The sequence below is a fragment of the Symphodus melops genome, assembly GCF_947650265.1.
Source record: "Symphodus melops genome assembly, chromosome: 9".
In the NCBI taxonomy this organism is placed as follows: Eukaryota; Metazoa; Chordata; class Actinopteri; order Labriformes; family Labridae; genus Symphodus; species Symphodus melops.
This window is the reverse complement of record NC_136699.1, coordinates 17,463,461-17,479,812: the sequence shown is the minus strand read 5'-3', so window position 1 is coordinate 17,479,812 and position 16,352 is coordinate 17,463,461. Positions and strand designations below refer to the sequence as shown.

Sequence of the window (16,352 nt, the reverse complement as noted above, 5' to 3'; positions counted from 1 at the left end):
ATTTAAAACAAAATAAAAGTTTAGCCAAGTTGAGGTACAGGATGTGGATAGATATTGCACAGTTTAACTTCACAGGAAAAGTTCTATTTTTATGTGTTATATGTTTATTCAATATATGTTGATGCATCATGGGCATTGTTGGTAGGGTGGATGATCTAATCAAAATGTTTGTTCCCAGCACTAGGAGTGGTTTAAATTATGTAACAGTTTTTACCAGCACTGTGTGATTGTTGGGCTTGATGAAGTTCCTGAGAGAATTTGACAATTTGATGATCCAAGTTGTAAAATAATAAAAAATATATCTCCTTATTTCCTCTAAAGTTTTAGATCTATAAGTTTAAGAATCAGAAATACTCTATTAATTCCCACGCAGAGTTCTAAAGATGTCATGCTAATTTAAGTTACTTTAAAGAATGCAAAGGCATCATGATCATATCCTTATAATGATACAGAAGTTCTGTCAACTTGTTAAGTCTGTCCTCCTGGAACAACGTTTAAACATGTAAATATGTCATTGTGCAACTGATTTGTTTTTTGTTTTTGCCACCTCTGATTATTTGAAACTCATTGCCAATTTGTTTTACACTGTTCTAATTTCATTTTAAAAAATGTGGATTTCAAATAAAGTTGGAACATAAAGAGTAAATAAAAATGCATCATCATAAGCAAATTTCAATTTTATTTATCAAAACATACAAACCGAACACTATCCAATTTTAGTTATGAATGAAGAGACGTGTGTGTGTGTGTGTGTGTGTGTGTGTGTGTGTGATGGACTGGATTGGACTGGTTCCACTGGGCTTGACTTCCTTCCTTTAAAGCTGGACAGTCTTTTACATCCTTAGAGGGGAGATAAATTAAAATGATGGAGATTTTCCATGTTTGTATTTATTGGCTCTTGTTCTATGGTTTCATCCCTGAATCTGTACTGGGTTAATCTGATTTATTAGCTCACTAATCAGCTTTGTATTCCTGTGTTTTAAGAGGTGTTATTACACCGGGCTCCTGCTGAGAGGACTGAGCTTCTAGTGTGGTCAGTGTCCTCTCTGAACTGTCAGTACCAGTCACAGCTCGATGGCAGACTGATTGTTTCTTAAAGATACCATTTTCCATTAATCTCACTCTGTAAAATATTATTCCAGATGGGGTTTATCTAATTAAATCTTTACAGAAAACTTCTCTTGGTCATAAGTCAGATTCAGTGTTGTTGTTGTCTTCATAGTACATTTTAGATAGTGTGTTGTTCATCTCTGCAATACTACAACGCCAGAGCTAACCAAAGCAGGTAATCCTTAATGTGCAAGAATAGTACAACAGTATGCTCTGTATTGCAGCACTAAAAGTCAGACTCAAAGCATTGAGAATCTGCCATGGCAACCTTTAAGATTGAATCCTGCTCTTCGTACCGTTAAGACTTTTTTATATATGACAAAAATAAAAGTAAAAATCTGTGATAAATAACACAACTTTGGAGCTGAAGGAAAACAACACTGATCTGGATCTTCATTGGCCATTTGGTGTCTAAACCTAAAACAAGTGGTTACAATCTCAAAACAAAATAATTGTTGGTAGCACGTAGTGGTCTTTCAAAAAGCAGTAAACAGGATCTGAAAAGTGGGTAAAAGTCCAGTGTTTTACTCATCAGTATAACACAACCTGTGACAATAAGGACTATAGTAGCTCTTTGTAACACGTCAACTTACTTCAACCAGTTGGTTCCTCTGTCCAGAAAGGCCTTTGCCAGAAAGGATTTCCTTGCCAATCCCAGAACAGTAGGGCGGGACTTGGCAAATTCTTCGTGGGATAAAAATTTAACACTGCACCCTGACCTGTTAGTGCAGTGTGAACATGTCAGTCCACTCTGCATAAGACTCATAGCTGTTTCCCTAATGGCAGACTTTAGTTTTGGGCTTTGCTTGGATAAGTTGGTGACTAATCAAACAGACTGACATACAGTATATAATAGGGACGCTAAAGCAGAAAGCTGAGCCTAGACACAGCAGTGGCCTACATAAAATGCAGCTGTTTCTGAAGTTAAGCCATTTCAAACTTTGTAGAGATAAACCAGACAAGCATGAAAATGACAACTAAATGTACTAAAAGTGCAACAGTGTACAAAATAATCCCTGTGCAAACACTTCAGGCTAATTATTTGTTCTTCTAAAGACTTTTTTATGTCATCATAAACAACCACAATAACCACTGAGCTCACACTATAACAACGTTTCTAAGAAAAAACAACAAAACACAAGCCGTCAGACATTCAGAGGTAGAAAAGCAACTGTGTTTAAATCATGCAGAAATCAAAGTAATGGCACCTCTATAAAATGCTAAAAAAAAACCCTAATATGACTCAAACTTTGAATGTCTAGACGGTCAAAGATTTTCATAAGAACTCTGTTTCTAGTGTTGTTAACTGTGCTCAGTTAAACGTTTGGGTAAATGGGAAATGGACTTAAGTGTGTACTACTCAAAGCACATGTCACATCTACCCATTCACACATAATGGCCATGGTTGCTATGTAAAGTGTCTATCAGAAATTAACTAATACACAAAGGACACATCGAACACGTGGCTGCAGGAGCTGGGGATCAAATCCGACCTCACTGATTTCTCTGTCATAGCAAGTTTGACAAACTTGAGTTTGTTTAAAGACTTTACTTGCTCATGCCTGTTGCCCTGTTGGATCTATTTTAGTCTCTAGATCTCAGCAACTACCATTAATGACACATTGTTATCCTAGTTTGATGGGGACATATGGCAGCAGCTATGAAAGGAAAACAAAAGCTCTTATTAACATATTTTCTTTCAATTTCGGAAAGACACAGACCTTTTACCTTAAAAAAAAAAACATAACGTGGAAAAGTTTAAGGAGCACATATTCAGTGCATTTCGCCCTCACGACTTTTCCTTTTTTGAACTATTAATGAGACATACAGACAGCCACATAGATTTTAAGTCTCGTTTTTTTCTTCAAGGGATACATAAAGCTGAAGCTGCTTCTTGGTTCATCTCCATCAACTGAGACATGACACATAACTTATCAAACTGCTCACTGGGGAACTCAATACCAGACAGGATGAAAAACATTGTTTAATCCCCACAGTGGACTGATTCTGTCTATGAAAGCACATTGTGGAGGACTCAACTTTTTTTTTTTTTTTTTTAACTCAGTTCACCACCTTGTGAGACTCCTGCCAGGTGATCCAGATGACTGCAGCTTCACTGCTGCTCACTCTTTGTGTGGGTGTGTGAATACATGTACACACACCTCCACCAGAGCGGTTAAATCAGCCTCAGGTGTATTCAGTCTGCTGCGTTTACTGACAGCAGACGTGGCCTCAGCTGGATGTCTGGAGATTCTGACATCATCGCCTCATCCCATAAATACCACATCGTCCATCACGTCCGCACCTGACCTCTGACAGACACTTAACAAGGCAGGCCAATAGGGAATCAATACCCAAATTATTCACCCAGCATGCAGAGGAAGTATCCCTTTCAAATTAAAGTGAACTCGTTTGTTATTGTAAAGAGGAGGATACACCTTAGGCCATCCGAGTTGTTTATGTATAACTGCCTGTGACTGCTGCTTGGGTTTAATCCCATCTGCTTGGCGTATGTGTTTTGTGAGAAAAAAAGTCTTCCCTCCTCACAAAGACCAATTAAGAAAACATGTTTTTTCACCTGATACAATTTGTAATGGAAAACCTATTTACGCCTGGAGAAAACCTCTCATCCACTACTGTTACCACCAACCACCAGCCTTGATGATAACTTTGTAGCCCTGTCGTGCTTGGAAATGCAGCACGCTAAATGAAAACAGACTTCACAGGCTCTGTTTTGAGAATCCCACACAAGTCTGAATTTAAGCTTTTGCACAGCGACTGAGGGAGAAATAAAGTTCTTGCAAACTGCGGTATAACATTACCTCTCCTGTGTGGATGCAATAGCCTGCAGCTCTCTTGATTATTGCTTTTCAAGTCAGATGCAGGCATTCCAGACAGCAGCAATGACTGTGTTGTAAATAGACAAAACATGCTTCGACAGGCTTCCACTGGCTTCCTACAATACATGGTCAACTATTTTTGTGTCAGTTTCTCTCTTTTACTCGTCTTGCTAGTTTGACTTCTTTCTTGGTTTTGTAAACTCCACCCGCTCTATTAGTTCTCTTTGACCACAGATATTCTCCGTGGACCGAGCCATTATGGTTCAGACATGAAATGCGATGAAATGTCCTTTTATAATCAAATCCAGGCCTGAGCTGTTAGAAAGAGCTAAGGACTCAGAGCTTCTTTCCCATGAGCTCCTCGTGCATGAGCTAGGGTTATTTAGTGAAGTTAAAGTCACAGCCGTCACAGCTCTATGTTTTTTTCTTTCTGCGTGCCTCAAATTGATGCAAACATCGCTTTATGAACTGTAAAAGTCACCACAGAAGGGAGGGACCCCAAAGACTGGCAGATGTGTGACAAATTAGGTCTAGAGTACTTTCAAGTGGATGTTTGGCATATTGCAGACCTTGCACACGATTGCTGTTCTCTTTGCAATGTGTTTGTCTGCACATATGGTGGCATTTGATTGTGTGCACTCACTAGCATGCATGCAAACAATGTGTGCCTGTCTGTGTGCGAGTGTTTAGTCTACCAGCAGAGGAAAGGAGCTTGTGGTTTGACAAAGACAAATAGTCCAGTTTGTTCTCTGCTGTGAATGCGTATCAGGACATGACATCATCACTTTTATATTTTTATACTGTTGGCTAGCTTGTGGTTAAAGTCTTCTGGGCATGCACATATACAATCATATATAATTAGTAGCAAGTATGATTTGAAAACAGAGAGAGGGAGAAAAAGACAGAGCAAGGTCGGGTGCAGTGGGTGATTAGATAGGCGGTATGCCATTGTTACAGGATAGAGAGTGCTTCTCTGGTATTAACAGAGTCTAAACTACATGTGCATCATCAGCAGAAAAAAAAGGCCGGAGTAAAAATAAAAAATGGCAACTGTGGTGGAAAAGTATGATATTGAAAACTTAACTCACAGGAAGATGGCAAAAAACCTGCAAGAGTAGTAGTAAATACATGTGCAACTTTATATGGAGTCAAAAGTCAAGTCAAAATTATTTACATCTGTATAGTTTTATTTTAGGAATAACTTCTCTAAAATAATTCAGCACAGACTGAATTTATCCATGAAGTTAGTTAGATTTGTGCGAGTGTGAATGTGTTGAGTCACTTCAAGCTAAAATGTGCATTTTTGGCTAGCTGGAGGCAGGAGAAACGAAACGTAATAACAATAATACCATATGATAATCTTTAAAATCTATTTTGCAAAGTTTTCAACAAGTAGAGGAACATTTTTACATATATAACAGAAATGTTGGAACATACATTCATGTAGCGTCATTATTTTTTCACATTTAACTCTGTTTTTGGTCCCTCCTGAAATCTGCTTCTTATGTTATAAATGCTTCCCTCAGTCCTGCAGCTATCCGCAAAACAGTTGAAACTGAAAGATGTCAATTCAAAAATTTGGTTGAATCTTTGCACTATATTTCCTTTTTTTTTTCCTTTTTTTGTTGTAAAAAAATATTGACCATAGCTGCTTTTCTAAAACGTAATTGTTTTACATGGATACCATTACATTGTAATTACAATAAAGATCTGCAGCTTGTTTATAGCTTTACAAGCTATTTGGTCTTTACTCCTATAATGTACAGCACCTCATAAATAGCATTCAACACCATCTTATGACCGCATTTACAGCAGAGGCAAATCAACTCTTGGCCTACATTCAGTTTACTATTTGGCTCTGAAGTTGAGAGGAGTAATTTGTTTCTGTCGTTTGAGTCTTATCACTTTTCCTGTTGTCCCATTTCTCCTTTTTAAGGCTCACTAACATTTCCCGCCATACTCCTTTGATTAGAGGCACATCTGGCTCTCATTAAATCTTCCACATGCAGATCCAGCGGCTGCTCTGTAGCTGGATGGAAAATGTATTTTTTTTCCTCACTGACTTTTTTCTTTCTTGTTTTCAACCAACCAGAGGCTAAGCCAATAGAGGAAAGAGAGCAGTATGTACGATTTTAGCAACTGTTTTCTCATTAAAGCTGCAGTTTTAGAGACTCTCCAAAGGTTTTTATCACTCAAAGTTGAACTTAGTCAAATGAGTAACTAAACGTTTCTTTATGATTTAACTAACAACATATTCAGGTTTGGTTTTGTTATTTTTTGAATATATGCCATCTGCCTCTGGCCATAAAATAAAGTCTGACGCCAAATGTCATTCAAAGCCTGGGAAACATGTTGACATGGCTGACAGTTCCATTCGACTCAGATTTCACATTTTAATTTTCCAACAGTTTAAATGCAAAGGGAAAAGCAAAGAAATAATGTTTTTGACATTATGTTGGACATGCTTACTGTGGCACAACCATAAAGCAGCAATGGACAAAAGAAGAGCCGCAGCCAAGTAGACTGTTGCCTGGCGAGGACAATAGGAAGTGATATGACTAATCCACGGATTTGACAGAGGATATGACACAGTGTGGAACGCCTCAGAGGACTTGAATCTAACAACATCAGGCAATGCCGATCCACCCCAGAAGAAGAGGAAGTTATTTCACAAACTGGGCACAAATTCTGATTCATGTCAAACTGTCCCTCATACAGTCTGTAAAACAAGAGATGAGTTCTGATGGACTGGAAGAAGTGAAAATGACACATCATGTCATCTCAGCTAAGAGCGCTCTGCACCTCTCAGCTCTGTTTACAGAAACTGTTTGAGTGTCTCCTGGACGCTGTGTTAATGTCAAGTTGCCTCTATTTCTGTCTGTTCAGGGATTTGTGATCATTTAAAATTCCATGATGTTTCTTCTGGCGCCAATATTTAGTTTACAATTGTCCAGTCGGATATTTACACAGCTAATGGAAGGATCGTACTTAGTATTTGAATAGTTATTAATTTAAAGGGCAAAACTTGAAAATTGGTCTATTTGGAAACTATATACCGTAAATTCCGGACTATTGAGCGCACCTGGATATAAGCCGCACCGGCTAAAAATAAGTAAATAAATGTATTTGTACATATATAAGCCGCACTTGATTATAAGCCGCAGGTGTCCACGTTGTAACAGAGCTATTTACACAGAAAGATGTGACACAAAAACATTGTTTTAACATTTAATTAACTACGTAGGCTACCGGTAACATCCGCAAATACGAAGCCTACTAACTGGAAATCCTTTATCGAACAGTGTCAGTAACACGGCTGATGAAAAAGATTACCGTAATACAGTAATACATTTCACAAGAAAAAGTCCGTCCATTCACTGCCTCAGAATGACTTCATTTCCTCACTTCCTCAGTCTCTTTTTCGTTGTCGCTGTCAGTGTCAACATTACGTGCAGCAGCTCTATTTCCTTCTTTGACAGCCGGGTCGATCGTCGTTAACTTGAAAGCTGCATCATATGTATTTCTCCGTGTGTTTTCCATGATGAGGGTGCGTGCATGAAGCGCAAAATGACTGATATTAAGATCCGACGTGACGAGGTCAAATGTTTTTGCGGCAGAAGCTCATTGTCCCCCGACAAAGATCCATAAATAAGCCGCATCCTTGTAAAAGCCGCAGTGTTGAAAACATGACAAAAAAGTAGCGGCTTATAGTCCGGAATTTACGGTATGTTAAGTACTCAACATCGTCATGCCATATGCAATTTTTAACGCCTCAGCAGCATGCAGACATTTACATGGAAAAATAAAGCAAACAGCTTCACATAGGTGCAATGCACGAAGCATATAGCAAGCTGGGAATAGGTGACAACTTTTTTAAATCCAAAAGTAGATGTAACCACTGAGACGGCAACATTAATTTGAGAGCTGTTGTTGTAAAGTCAGAAGTAACCATACTTTAGAGGTTGGATATGCATTGCTTTCTCTCTTTTCTGGTGGAAAGGTTGTCTTGATTTTGAATTGTCAATAATAGGCCATGCCTCAGAGGATAATCTTTCCCTGTCATTTTTTTTTTACATTGTGGGACCATCATTTATGAAATGAACATAATGCTGTAGAAGAAGCTTGAAACTATTGAGATGGAGACTATAAAGTCAGCAGGACATTTTGTATCCATGTAGGAAACCCCCTCATAAGCTGACTCATTGCTCATGTAGTTATTTGGACTGTTTTTTGTTTTTTTGTTTGCAACCAGTGGAGTCGCCTCCTGCTGGCCAATTGATAGAATGAAGATTTTTGCATTCTCTCCACAACCATGAAACCAGTGTATAAGATACATTTATATTGTCTTTGTTTAACGTTTGTAGTTGTTTATAGTTACAAATGCAAAATGCGTTGAAACACTTTGTTTCAATATCTCATTTGTCGGATTGGAACATAATAGCGAAAAAAATCTGGTAAATGGATTTGAGCTTGTATGGCACTTTTCTAACATAACTTCATATTCAAACACTGATGTCAGAGGCTGCTATGTAAAATTTCCATCAATATTAAGAAATCCATTCATACACATTGACATAATAATAATGTAATGGAGAAGCAGTGTCTTGCCCAAAGACACATTGATATGTGACCGCAGAAACTGGGAATCAAACCCTCGGCCCTCCAGCTGAGAAAACAGACTCACCGAGAACAGCTGCAAAGATATAAGGGAAGATTTTCATCACCAACTGTTGAATTAATAATCCAAAATGAAATGATTGGTTATGGCTGTTAAAGGGGAATTGAACTTACAAATTTAGTTTATTCTATATGTGAACATTTACAACAGAAATGGTGCGATGTATAGTATAAATCAGACAAGTCTGTCTGTTTATCTTTGTGCAAACATTTTATTTAATGCAAAGATGGATTTTTGAAACATTGCAGTTTCTCTCTGAATTGATCAAAGCATTCAGCACCATATGGGATATATCACCATCCATGCCCTGATTCATATTGACCAGCCTTCTATATCACAGCAGATTCTTGGCACTGACAAACCAGTTATTTCAGGGTCATGCACCCTTGCCACAACAACCCGAGCATGTTGTAAGTTGAGCCCGTTGCCAGGCATTAATTGTCTGCTTTATTGCCAGAAAACATAAATCATTCGTCTGCATACTCTGTGTGTCAGTCCACTTCTACACAGTGAGAGGCAGCCATGCAGGCTTGTGCTCTCCTGACAATTATAATGCTGGGTTGGACAACAACTAACCATGAAATCAGCCATTCAAGATACTCAGACAACATATACCAGCAAGCAGAAGGTAAGGTGGAAAACTCAAATCAAGTAAAAAAAACTACAAAAAAAACAACAAAAATCATTTCATCCAGCATTCTCAAAATAAAAACCGCCTGTGTGATAGCATCTGGACACCTAATCAATAGATACATATTTCTAATGAACGACCTGGACATAATAATAATGCCAGACTGGTTGTTTGTTTTTATAAATCCCAGTTTCCTGCATGTCTGGCTGTTTTCTAGGATTAGCTAAATGTTCACGGCGTCCAACTCAAACAAAGATGACGTTGGTAGCTTGAGTTCTGTCCTGAACCACCACCCAATCTATCTGCTGATCTCAGCCTAGATCCTGTTCAGACAATACTTGACTTCCCCAAGCTGCACCAATGAAAACACATGCCATTAAACTGCAGCAGGGTGAAGGGCCTAGATGAGCAAGGAGAAAGAGAGGAGTACCAGGGCAAGCTGCTGAAAAGTCATCAAAATTAGAGAGGCATTTGTGTAGCCTGTTTTCTACCACCCTCAACAACCTTTGTTGTGCCTTTTGTAATGTTCTCATGCCCATGATTCTGCTGGCTACATTGCCTCTCCTCTCCAGTGCTCTCAAAGAAATCCCTTCAGAAAGAAGTCCCTGGTCAGACCAGCACTCTGACGAGCTGAAGGGACTGTGGCTGCTGGTCGGGGGCAGTGAACTCAGTCCTGGCAGAGAATCCTTGGCCTGACAAAGCCCAGCTCTGTCTCTGTGATCCAGCCCAGTGCGTTTTAAGCTTTTACAGATGTTTGGAGAAAGTGGGCATGGAGCAGACCCAGGCTGGATTGTCTGACTAACTGGGAGCACAGTGCTAAATCTTCCTTTCAACAGTAGCCTGATGAATCCTTCATGTCTGCTTCCTGTCCCAAACAAGGCCTTGTGGGTATTTCTAAAATGTTACAGCAGAATTTGGAAATTCGTGCCACAAAATTTCCTTGTTGTGTACATGGCAGGTGGTCAAACATCTTATCAGCCCTGATGTTGTCTTTCATGGATTCCAGATTTAAATTATTTTGACTTAACTTTCCCAAGGAAAGCAGAGAGAGCAGAATATATGGAAAAAGTCCATCTATTACTACAGACAAGTCAAAGTGGCAAAACACCAAATGTGATATGGATGAATGCTGACAGGCAAAGGTAGCTTTGCTGATGGGGAGTACATCTAGATTATGTCATCATGGCAGCTGAATACAAAGAAGATGTACTCCAAATGATACTGAGAGAGATGTCAGCAGTGAGTGTTGCCAGGTAAATTCTCCATCTTTCCTTTTCCAGATGAGAAATAAGTTACTGGGCTGTCATGGAGGAATTCAAATCCAAGAAATGCATTTTCCTTTGTAATGGCAAAAAAGGAAACTTAGAAGGAAACACACACGTCATGAGTGTATAAAAAGGCAATGAGGTAATGAGAAAGATTAATCTAGGATATTACGATACAGTTATCTAATTCAGTGGGAGTATGTACAAAATAACTATTTTTATAAAAGCTGCAAACATGAGCCAAGATACACACCTCCAATGGATCGCTACTTACAATTGGCACAGTACCACTTAGGTGATGGATTAATGTATGAATCATTTGATACAGACCGGATAAACAGTGGGTGTGTGGGCTAAATGTGATGACAGCCTGTGGGTGTGTGTCGAGAGATGCCTTATGTGAGGATGTGGTTTTTGGCCGAAATAAAATAGGTATGTGTTAGGTGTGATTGCAGCACTTTCCCTGCGTCCTTTCCTGGCCACCTATTTGTTAGAGAATATGAATCGTAAAGCACTGTGCTTCTCTATGTTAGCATCCCCCGCCCATCCCCCAGCAGCTATTCCTCCTTGCCCTCAACCTCCTTCAACTAAGACTGAGTTCACCAAACATTTCCTGAGAAACGGAGAAATGCTTGAATAATGTGTGGGCTGTATTTTCAGACTTTCGGCTGAAGCCAAGACTTCTTGCAGACCATAAATAGTCAGGGAATGGATGTTAAGGAAGTTACTCGAGAAGGAGTGGAAGTTTATCAGAAGTTCAGGAGCCAAGAAAGAATCCAGGCTATAGATACTTTTAAGGAAAAGTAAATTCATCCTAAGTGTTTCAAAAGGTTAGTTAAAAAAAAAAAAAAAAAAAGTTCATTCTTTTCGTTCACTGAAGATGCGAAAGAAGCCAATACCACCCTTATGTTTTTGGTTTAGAAGAAGCAAGTCAATGCCAGCCGGTTGCCTGTTAGCCTATCTTATAGACTGTAAAGAACTAGCCTAGCTTTGTCTTACTGGCTTTGTCGTCCAGCAACAAAATCCAATGAACGAATACAAACATTGTAATTACTATGTTCAATCTGTTCAAAAAAGAAAAAATAAACAAGAAAATTAACTGTTTAACAGTTTTTTTTTTATACCTGTGGTGTCTGGTTTGGAGGCGTGTGAACTTTGCCAAGATGCCGTTGCCGAGCAAAACTGTCTTTTGGTTGAGTGCAGTGATTGTGCTGTCTGTGCAGGTGTTGGTAGTTTCTTTCAAGCTAGGGTTGCAATTTCCCCAGTTTCAAATATTTATGTGTAGCTTAGCTATCCTAATGCTGGCTGTAGATTCATATGAACTTTATCCTTTAATAATTTGGTTTTGGCTTTTTAAAAATAAGAGCAACATGAATCCTCTCAACTCACTCTAACAAAGACAACAAAATGTGTTTTTACAGAAATGCCAAAATATTCCTTTTCAAGTTTGTTTTTTCTACATTTCTGTGTGCAATGAATGTGACAGTTGGGTGTTACAAATACTAGTCCCTACAAGACTAAAAAGCCACACCAGAGAGACACAACAATGTTATTATTGTCTGCAGACTCAAAGAAAGGACAGGACTGTTTCTTCTGGGATCAAATCCAAACCAGCATTCTGCTTCCTAAATCTGACTCAGTATCCATCATGTGTGCTTTCCAATGGGGTCTAATTACTGACTGCAGCCATGGTTAACTGAATGTTTGGTTTTTACCATATTTCCCCTCATAAACCTTCAGTAATGCAACACAACGCCACACAACCCATTAAAACAAGCAGAGAAATGTACGTGACAAATAGCTCTCTTTGCAGAAACTGCACACCTACAGGTGGCAGAGGGTGAAGGAAAATAAAATAATGTTTTCTCAATAACAAGGCATTGTAGTTGAAAATAATACTGAGCTTTTCTTTCTCACAGGTTTGGAAATAATAATCAAAAATGACATGAAGTAACATCTTTGGTATGCATTGTTTTGGCAGTGCATATTGATGTAACATTAAAGTTGTGAGTGTATCCCTGGAGACACAACCAAATATAAACAGCCTGACATACATGCCTGTCAATCGAGCCGAGGGCAGCCATCTGGACCTATTGGGTTACAGTGCTGAATAAGAAAATTAAAAAATATATAGCTAGCAGTTTAAAGTTCCTGTCAAGACTGACTCAAGAAAATACAGCCTCTCCTGTTCCAGCCCACAGGTGATGATGCCAACACCCCAGTCACTGAGGTGTCTGGGATTTGGTGGGCTTGATTTAAGGAAAATTTGACCTTCTGGCTGGAGCTCTGTGTCTCCAGAGAGCCGTTTGAAAGCCATGCCTGGGTTTCACTTTCGTGACCCAGTTATGTGTTATGTGCTGGCAAAGGTGCCCAAAAGGTTTCTCCTCTGGCAGCCAACCTGCTTTACTCAACTGGCTATCTTAGCAACTCCACTCTTATTCCACTCCCTCTCTAATTAGAGGCCTTGTGGACCAGAGGAACAGAACATGGAAAGATAGTTATAGAAGTAAAGAAAAGGAGAAGAAAGTAATGATTCAAATAAAACTGTGGCAAAACAGGAGAAAATGAAAATACATGAAAAAAAAAAACAGAGAGATGGATTATTTTTATTCTGCTCAGAAGGAGGAGGAATGCTTTTAGTTCTTTTTGAGTTCATGTTATGATAACCCTCAGCATGAAAACATTGCAGAAATCAGTGAAGTGAGAGAAGAAAAAAAATCCCTGAATAACAGATCATGTTGGAAGTTTGCCGGCATAAGTTCCTGCTAATGATGTTGTGCAAGCTACACCAGAAACATGAAGTCATGTCAGTCCTCAGGCTTACACCCACATGTTGTTTTATATATTTAAAGCGAAAAACTCCCCGACGTGAATCTGTGTAAAAGCAGTCCTAAAAGGTGGTCCTCTTTGGAAAGTTGTGTAACCCTGAATACAGTGATTTTCACGCAGACGATGAACAAGGACGCCACCGGATGAACAAGGTCAAGTAGTCAAAGGTCAAACTCATCCTGAGCAAATGGAAGATGTCAAGAAATTATTACTACTGCACTGCCTGCAGAGTAGACCATATATCTGTAACAGAGGGTGAGCCGGAGTGTTCTGTTTCCATTTCATCACCGAGCTCATGCTGATATTATCTCTCAGATCGGATGTGGGATGCTGCGTTATGAACATCTTTGTAATAACAGTTCAGCTGCAGTCACACATGCAATAGTTAAAATTCCAAGCATATGAGGTGTCCATGTTTCTAAATGTTGACCTTTATTAGGGGATGTTACTCAGGAATGGGATATCACAGACCAGATTACTCTCCTCTCCTAAACACATATTTTCTTCCCTCAGGACCCCTCTCTCCCTTCCCACCCTCAATCTGTATCATTCGTCCTCCATTTCTTTGACCTTCTTCAGTACTAGCACAAGAGCAACAAGTACCACTTTGGTACTTCTGACAGAGCGTATATATACTGTCAAACATGTTGTATTAAAACTGATTATAAGGTTGTGGCTGCAGTGAATCCAGAATTATCTAAATTGTGTGACTAACAGTAAAAATGTAGGATGTACTACTACCTACATGGATGGTTTTACTTCTCCATCTCTCCTATACTGTATATAAACACCACTTTTTCTCCCAGAATAATCAAAAATTGGACTAAAGTGATTTAAAATACAGTGAGTCTGTGTGTGTAGGTGTGTGTGTGTGTGTGTGTGTGTGCGCGCGTGTGTGTGTGTGTGTGTGTGTGTGTGTGTGTGTGCGTGTGCGTGTGTGTGATAAGTGTGTGTGTGTGTGGGGTCTTTTCTGAAGTCTTCCTGGCTCACGTCTTAGACGTTCTTCAACCAAAGACCGCAGATTGGCAACAAAATTATCTTTCCCGTGTAGGCAGGAAATCAAATCTGTGAGCCACATCAACAGGAAATTAAAGAGGACAACATGGCTTAAACAAACCCTGGTCTGTCCAGATCCTCTCAGGAGCAAACTCCAATAGTGAGGAGAGCTGGCAGTGCTTTAGGATGTTACTCCAGTAAAGCACTACTCCCTATTTGTAGATAAGCAGCAGCCAAAGCCATCTGACGGCAGACATCCTCATGTAAATAATACTTTTAGCAAATTTCTGCCTCAAAAACACAAGAGTGTAGCCGCCATCCTTTTGTCAGACTTAGGCTTATTTTTATATAATTCCTCTGATTTTATTTTTTGTAACGTTTTAGTTTGAAGGCCTCAAGATTTTTTACAAACCTCAAAAGGAAATAGTATTTTGTTACATGACAAATGTATTCAGTTTAAAGACAAATATTTCTAATGCAGATAAAAACTTTACACAGACATCCTTTTAGTCCAGATGGGAATATACTATGTGCTATATGTTACAAATGAGCACTCAACACTTTTGGGTTGAACATTCAGCATAAAGTAAAGATCAAGAAAGTTTGTATTTAAGAAAAAAACAAACAAACAGAAAAGTAGACTGAATCTGAATCCAATTAGCCTCCCTAATCAAACAAACATCAGGACATTAGGCTCTCGTTATATGTTCTTTGTTTTAGCAGGGATGGCAAACTATAATCTGTCTTAAATTCACTGGGCATGATTGCAATTTGTAACTCAGCCTTCTTTTCTCTGCTGTCAATGCCTGCAAGATCATTAGTTGGACTCTGTTTCCACAGCTGAGCGTAATGATCTGGAAACATTTTTACAGATGTTGATAATGACTATTCAATGGGCGCAGGTAGATTTAAGTTAAAAATATGCAGATGGATAAAATTTATAAATTGGATCTAAAGATTACCAATACTGAAACAAAATAAAATCACCTGGAGCTGCATCATCATTTATCATATGGTCTCCTTAGGAGTTGGCTGGCAAGATTAAATTATTCATTTCTCATCTCACGGCCTCCCAAAATAAGGTCCCACTGACTAAGGACCCCAGTCGTCATAGTAGAAATGTCCTTCGTCAAATAACATGTACACTTCTCAAAATAGATTACGATAGGATAAACATGTTTGATGACATCAGTCATTGTTGTCCTCAGAAGGTTTTGGAGAAACTTGATGGTAATCTTCACTGCCTCGCATTTAGTAGCCTCCTCTACTTCCAGTCTGAGAAGGCTTTGCTTGAAAAGGACCGATTACAGATGTTTTAACCAATTTTGGATTTATCAACCAAAGTTGGCCAACTGTGAAATTAGTTATATCATACTTGATGCCGAAAAAAACCAAAAGTATCACCAGGACTCTTAAGTACAAATACTCTCTAAGCCCTTGAATGAAGTACAACAGTTTAGCTACTCTAGTTAGAAGAGTACAAAGACTAAAAACAGTTAGGCAAAATAAGAGAATTAACAGTTAACAACACTTTATCAGTCAAAGATTAGCCATGGAGAGCTAGCATGTCCTGGGTTGTTTTGTTTGCAGTGAGCAGATTGCTCTAAATAACCAGAACACAAACTAAAAATCCCCCAAAAACACTTGTTCAGAGTTAACACTGACACAAAATCAAAATCAACAAAACATTTTGGCACCACAGCCACAAATACCTTCCATCAGTGGAATAAGCACCGCTCCAGCACAAACAATCAGTGAGGGCCCACACGCACAGCTCGCTCCCACCCCCTCCTGCTTTTTATGTTGTGGACCTTGATTGTCAATTTGTATCAGGTGAACTCAATCACAAGATGCAGAGGAGACTACAGTGGATTCATCTGCGGAGGATTTTTATAGTTCTTAGTCAATGAAATGTGCTCCTGATAGAGTCTCTAACAAATCCACATCTACAGTTTGACATTTCATATTAGTACCCTGTAAATCCGATGACGTTCTCATTGTCA

At 39.0% G+C, this 16,352-nt stretch overlaps 1 protein-coding gene across 1 annotated transcript in view; it reads right to left on the bottom strand.

The window, feature by feature from the left end:
• Positions 1 to 16,112, bottom strand: part of synpo (synaptopodin) — a 38,706-nt gene extending 22,594 nt beyond the window's left edge. The window contains exon 1 of the mRNA XM_079351538.1: positions 16,062 to 16,112. The gene's annotated coding sequence lies outside the window, so the exon portion shown is untranslated. The remainder of the gene's footprint in view (positions 1 to 16,061) is intronic.
• Between the last annotated feature and the right edge of the window lie 240 nt (positions 16,113 to 16,352).